Below are 6138 nucleotides of genomic sequence, written 5' to 3' on the forward strand. Positions count from 1 at the left end.
CTTCACCCTTCCCAGCACAGGGCGGCTGGCTGGCGGATTTTCCCTAAGCCAGCTCTAAAGGAGTTTTTCCTGGCAGTTTTCTTTCTAGAATGAGCAACTGCCACCAGAGGGCAAGAGTCCCCCAGCCTGGCCTGGAGGAATCGCTCCCCGCGCAGCCATTCCATAGCGCAAACCGGCTGATCCAACGCCACTGAAATCAATGGGAGTATTTCCAGCCACTTCAGTGGTCTTTGGATTGGGTCCTAGAGTTCTTTTCGTATTAAAAAAAAAAAAAAAAAACAACAAAACCAGCAAGATGTTTTATATAAACTTAGAAACAAGGTTTTATAAACTGCAAAAAGCCCCTGGCATTTATACACTTTGGGTTTCACTGTAACTTGTCACTCGGATGTTAAATGGTCCTTTTTATTTATAATAAATTTATTTTTTAAATACCCGTGTTATGAACAAATCGCAGCAGCAGAGGAGAGGTAATCCAAACCCCTGTGACTGTGGTTTTGGATCTTCTTTGAACAGCTGTGTCTGCCTGGTGTTGTGAGGGGGCTAGCAGTGCTCATGAATACTCACGTTCGAGGGGAAATGCCGACAAGACAGTTTTAGGCCATAATTTAGCAGAGTATATTGGCACGTGCATGGCTATAGGCATGGTACCAGCTCATTGACTGCAGTGGGAACTGAGGAAGCCTGAGGTTTGAAATCCTACTTTGCCTCCCAGAGGAAAATCCATGGTCCTAATCCCAGACCCCTGACGCTGTCTGCAGAGCTCCCGTAACCGCTCAGAGAGATGCAGAAGGGAGCGCTGGACATAACCCTGGCCATGCAATCCGCAGCTGGGGACGAACATGAGGAGAACTGGATTACATTTTCTCTCTTCTCTCTGAGCACATCTGAACCTGTATTTTCCAGAAGTGTGAATATAAAGAGCTGGGTCCAACACACTAAATCCCTCGCTGACCCATTGTATGATTCAGGGCAAAGCCACATTTTCTAATTTAACAGTTGAAGAAACTGACATTAAAAACTTGTAATAAGGCTTAGACAGCATCTCAAAAGCTGCCTGGCTCCTCAGGCCACCCCAGGGAAGGACAGCAGGAATTGTATATTGTCTTCAGTGGGAGAAGAGCTTTGGTCAATGCAAAATACTCACAAAAAAAAAAAAAAAAAATCTCCCTAGTAATGTTTATAGAGCCCTTTCACGTTCTCTGATGAAAGATGCTATTGAAGTGCACAGTGTGTGCTGGAAGTTTTCCCTCCCGCCTACTGCACTGTTTCTAGGCAAATATCTTGCCCTTTTGAATAATACGGTGTGGAGCGAAAAGATAAACTCATGTAATTATCCCTTCCCTTAGCGTGGCTGTGCTGAAAAGACAAACTGCCTCCTTCAGCATTACTGCTCACAGAAAAATTGGACCTGAAGCGTATGTGGGAAGATTAGACTGACTTTAAAACATCTTTCCTCACACCCTGGTTCTTGAGGATGCTACAGCAGGGTGCAAAACCAGTTCAGAAAAGCCCTGGGGACCACCAAGACCTCATTTCTACAGGGAAAGTCATCGTCTCCAAGCCGTAGCAGAGGTGAGGAGGAGTCCGGGGGTGGAGGAGGAATCGCTGCCAGTTTATCAAGAAAGCAGGAACGAGGAATGTGCCCAAACTGTAACACGAAGATCTGGGTCGAAGACATTGCTTGAATGAGGTTCTCCTGAGAGTCCAGACGGCCTCCCCGCTGCCTGATCCCCTGGCCAACGTACGTATGGTGGTCACCAAAGGGAAAGGGTTGGAAACACGCTGGGAAAGGGTTGGAAACATGTTGGCTACTCTGGCCACCCTCTGTTTTCTGTGGAGATTGTTTCAGTCTTCAGGACTGCCAAAAACTTACGCTAGCGCTAAACCCACTTCATTTGAGCACCAGAAGAGCTTAGGAGAAAGCTCAGAAACATCTGAGAAGATAATATTAGCATGTCTCCCAGTTTGGAAGTGCAGTTTGCTACCCAATATCAGGGAAGAGTGGAAACTCCTATTTTGAGACAAACCTCTTGGCATCAGGCCTGCCCTATGAGTTCGATTTAGAAATAAGGCAAACTGCAGATGCCATAGGCGTAGATCTGTGTTTGCTCTGGGCCAGAAATTATTCACCCACGGGCTTTGTGTTGTGTGAAAGTATTTCCAGTGACAAGCACTCACGATGGAAGGATGCACGAATGGCTTCAGCCTGACATCCAAAGGGAAGAGAAAACAATCTAAAGCCCAGAGATGAAGGCAAGTGCTTCCTTTCTGGCTTGAACATGAGAGTTAATGAGCTAGTGTGATACAGACCAAGGACATTGCACTGGGGAACCTTCAATAGTGCGAGCGGGGACAGAAGTGTCGGTCTGAAAGCATAAGGAGATCCTACCAGGAAAGTGCCCTTCTTGTGCTGCCTTTCTTCTCCAAAGAGATTTAATTCATTAGGTACAAGTAATGAGTTGTCAGGCTACATCCAGTCCTATTTCTGGTTGCTGCAGTTCTCTCTGTAACAATTTGCGGTTTAAGAATAAAGAGAAAAATAAAATGCTTCTTCTCATTAGAAGAGAAAGTCTGAAATAATGAAATATCTGCCAGAAAAATGATCTGTGCCTTTGTGCACTTAGAAAGAAGACAAGCATTTGCAGCTCTGTAGCTGTCAAAGACACTTGGATTCCTAAATATTAAGTCTTTTTTGAAACTATGAGTCTTTGGTTAATTCCCTGATTTGTTCCAACATCAGGGCCAAGAGTTTGAGGCCGCACTATCACATTCTTTAGACACTCATTTAGACTTGTTAAAAGTCTTTCAGAGATGGAGAATTTGTCATGTTGCTTAGTAATGTCTTGATGGTAATTTGCTCTCACCAATTAAAAAAAACAAAGCAACCAATTTCCAATTTTTTTCCCAGTCATCAACTTTTCTAAATGAAGCAAAAAGAGAAAAATAGTCTCAGTTTCTTCAAAGAGATCTTGGTGGTCCCAAAGAGAATGGAAATCCCACTGCGGTATCGTGCTGCTTAAGCTGAGCTGTTCTCAAGCTGCAGGGTTGGAAGCTGCTGGATAATGTTACCAACACAGATCTGAAAGAGGCAGATTCCTTCTTCTTTGGTTCTCTTAAAAAACTACTTCTGATTTTTCTTAAATGCTAATTCTTTTTCTGCGGCTTGATTCTTTTGTCTTTGAATAACTCCAGCCTTACCATTTACTGAGAAGTTCTCTCTTCTAAATTTAGATTGGCGCGTTATTCGCTTTCATAAGAAGTGCTAATATCCCTTAGGTTAAGAATAATTAGATGTTAATTTTCAAAACCTGAAAGGAAATTATACCCCTAATTCATCATTTAGAGTAAAATAGCTGGTTTAAAAGGCATACATAGCTACATTAAACAAAGGTCTAGCCATTTTTTTCCTAAACAAAAATTAACCTCAACACAAATTAAGATGATAGGATTCTAGTTAGATTAATGACACCAATTAGGCTAACACATTTCTAAAGCGCCCAGAGTTCATTGGAGAAGAAGGCAGAAGATCAGCAACTGCAAAGCAGCGTAGCTCCTCCAGCTGCATATTGTTTCACCAGCTCTCACGTCTCCAGCATTAACCCGTTTACAGTAGCTGAACGCGTTCCCTACTGACAAGCTGCTCACAACCCGTTCTTCCCCCAAAAAACCTTAGAAGCAGGGTTTGCTCTGTTGGAGTAAGCCAAATTTATCCGAAAGGAACTGGGGAGCCCTGGCTGTAGAAGACTACACTGTTAGCTCACTGCGGTGATCAAAAAGTTTCATGTGCAGGGTTACTTTTGCCATGCCAGGCTTAACATTTCTTTGGTCTTCTCAGTTATTTGCAGACATTTTCCGCTGATGTTTCTGAGGCTGAAGTTCTCCAAACCTGCCTCCCTATTGACATCTGCCCATCTTGCTCCGGCATCTCCCCCGCCCGCTGCGACACCTTTGCAGAGTCACCCATTGCGTGTACCTGTTCAGGACGACCCTATAGATGCCTATAGCAGCCTATACATGCCTCAAGCAGTCGGAAGGTAGATTTTCCTCCCTGTATGCTGCCATTACTGCTAGTGGGATCAGAAATAAAAGCTGGCAGCAAAGTTCATGGCTCTGAACAGCTGGTGCAGACAGTGGAGCAATGTGCTGGTGTAAAATGGGCAGATAAACAGACTGGGGGCAACTCCCTGTCTCCCCTGACCTTTTTTTCCATCTTCATGGGTTAGTGCAGCATCGCTTTCTGTCCCCAGCTGTGCTGTCAGATCCTCTTACCCCAACTTAGCTTTCAAACTTGCAGACCCGAGTAGGCCACAAGATGGCAAGGCTGCACAGAACATGCCCAGAACAGCTCCTGCGGATGCAACAGGTGGTTAGTGGCCAATTTGCTGTTTGCCACCTGCTTCGCTAGATACTGAATTGTATTTTTATGCATAGCTTCCAGCAAAACAAATGTCCCCAGTGATGTGAACACTGGGTTCTGGAGTGTTTAGGCATGATCCCTTTGCAGCACCAGGAAGGGGCGTATGATTCTTATGAGTCCTCTGGAGCCTTTCAATATGCCCAGATCCATATGTAAATATAGCTTGAGATGAGATTTATATTCAGATATTTGCCGGTGAAGCCGGCAGACACTCCAGGCGTGTTACAAATGAAGCAACAACCCAACCAAGCCTTGTAATTTAATTTAACTGCCTCTTTTTCGGTATGTGTCATGCATTCAGAATTAGACAACTGAATTCCCAATCAGATGTTCTTTGGATATAACAACATAGTGAAAGGCATAGAAGTGCCTTAAAATAGCTTGCTAACAACCACATGGAACCTATTCTTTTGGCAAAAGGAGGAGGCAATTTATGGGTCTGGACTCAGTGCTCATAAATAAGTACATGTTCCTATTTCTTTGCATTGGCATGATTTTGGCTTTTCAGATTCACCATGCACTTTATAAATTCTCATATAACTATTCAGACGGTAGATGGGAATGCACAGGCTTTTTTTGGGGACATGAATTTATCCCATTTAAACTGTCTGGCACAAGTTCTCTGTTAACCTTGCAAGGAAATTCCTCCTGGGCTGGTTATTTGAAGTTTTCCTGCAAAGCCTATTCTGCTTTAACATCCTGAGACCAAACAAGCTGCCTGTTTTACTGAACCTGCTCTAAATATTTTTTTTTTTCCTTAATAGGAGCAGCAGCAGGTTAAAGTAAACAGCAGTTTTAGTTTGTTGCCTCCTCATTTTGTGATATTTGGTAGCAGCAAAATGCCTTTCTTGAAGTAGGTAAATGATAGGGTTGAGTGCGGAATGGAGGCAAGACAGGCAGAATGGCAGAAACACAGAGTGTGGTGATTAAACACAACTGTCTCGGTGCAGGCCACCGTGCAGTAGTCCCTGAACTAAGTACTTAAAAAAAAACAGACTGAAGAGATCTTTTTCCCTGTGATTATGCTGTGATGGGATAAATAATAAATAATAATAAACCCCACCCATCTCTGAAATGGATCTCTCTCAGGATTTTTGAGAAAGTCTTATTTCTTAGCGGTCAGTTGATGCGCTGGATAACATGATACGTGATGAAAAGGCTGGTTTCCGTAAAAAAATCTACAATATGTTAAAAAATCCACAATGGGTGTGAGGACTTAAAAGCTTGAATACAAACAAAAAGCTGTAGGTTTTATGTGTGTTTTAGGACAAGGTTGCTCTTTGTAGTGTTGGTGTGTCCTCCCTGCGCGCCCCAACGTCTTTCAGCAACGCCGGCTGTCAGAAGGGGAAGCCGCTCTCCGTGAGATCACCTTTACGTTGTCCCTTTGGAGCTCAGGGATGGGATATTGCCAGGCTGGGCATCCTCAGACTACACAAGCCACTGACAGACATTCTTCCCTTTCCCAAAATAGCCGGTTTTCTCTAATTTTTAGGCTTAAAACTAAATAAATAAAATGTTAGGAGGAGTTTGGTGTCTTTTGCTTTGCGGGGGTGATTAGTGACCCCTGGGTCTAACAATACTGCCTGTAACCAACAGATTTGGTTTGTCCTCCCTTTTACAAGTGCTCAAGGAAAGAAGTGCTTTTAAAACCGAAGACTCCCTGGTAATCCTCTTCCTGCATGCCCCCTCCTCCACTACATCTCCGGATATAGCACCAT

This window comes from Pelecanus crispus, chromosome 21 (genome assembly GCF_030463565.1).
Source record: "Pelecanus crispus isolate bPelCri1 chromosome 21, bPelCri1.pri, whole genome shotgun sequence".
In the NCBI taxonomy this organism is placed as follows: domain Eukaryota; kingdom Metazoa; phylum Chordata; class Aves; order Pelecaniformes; family Pelecanidae; genus Pelecanus; species Pelecanus crispus.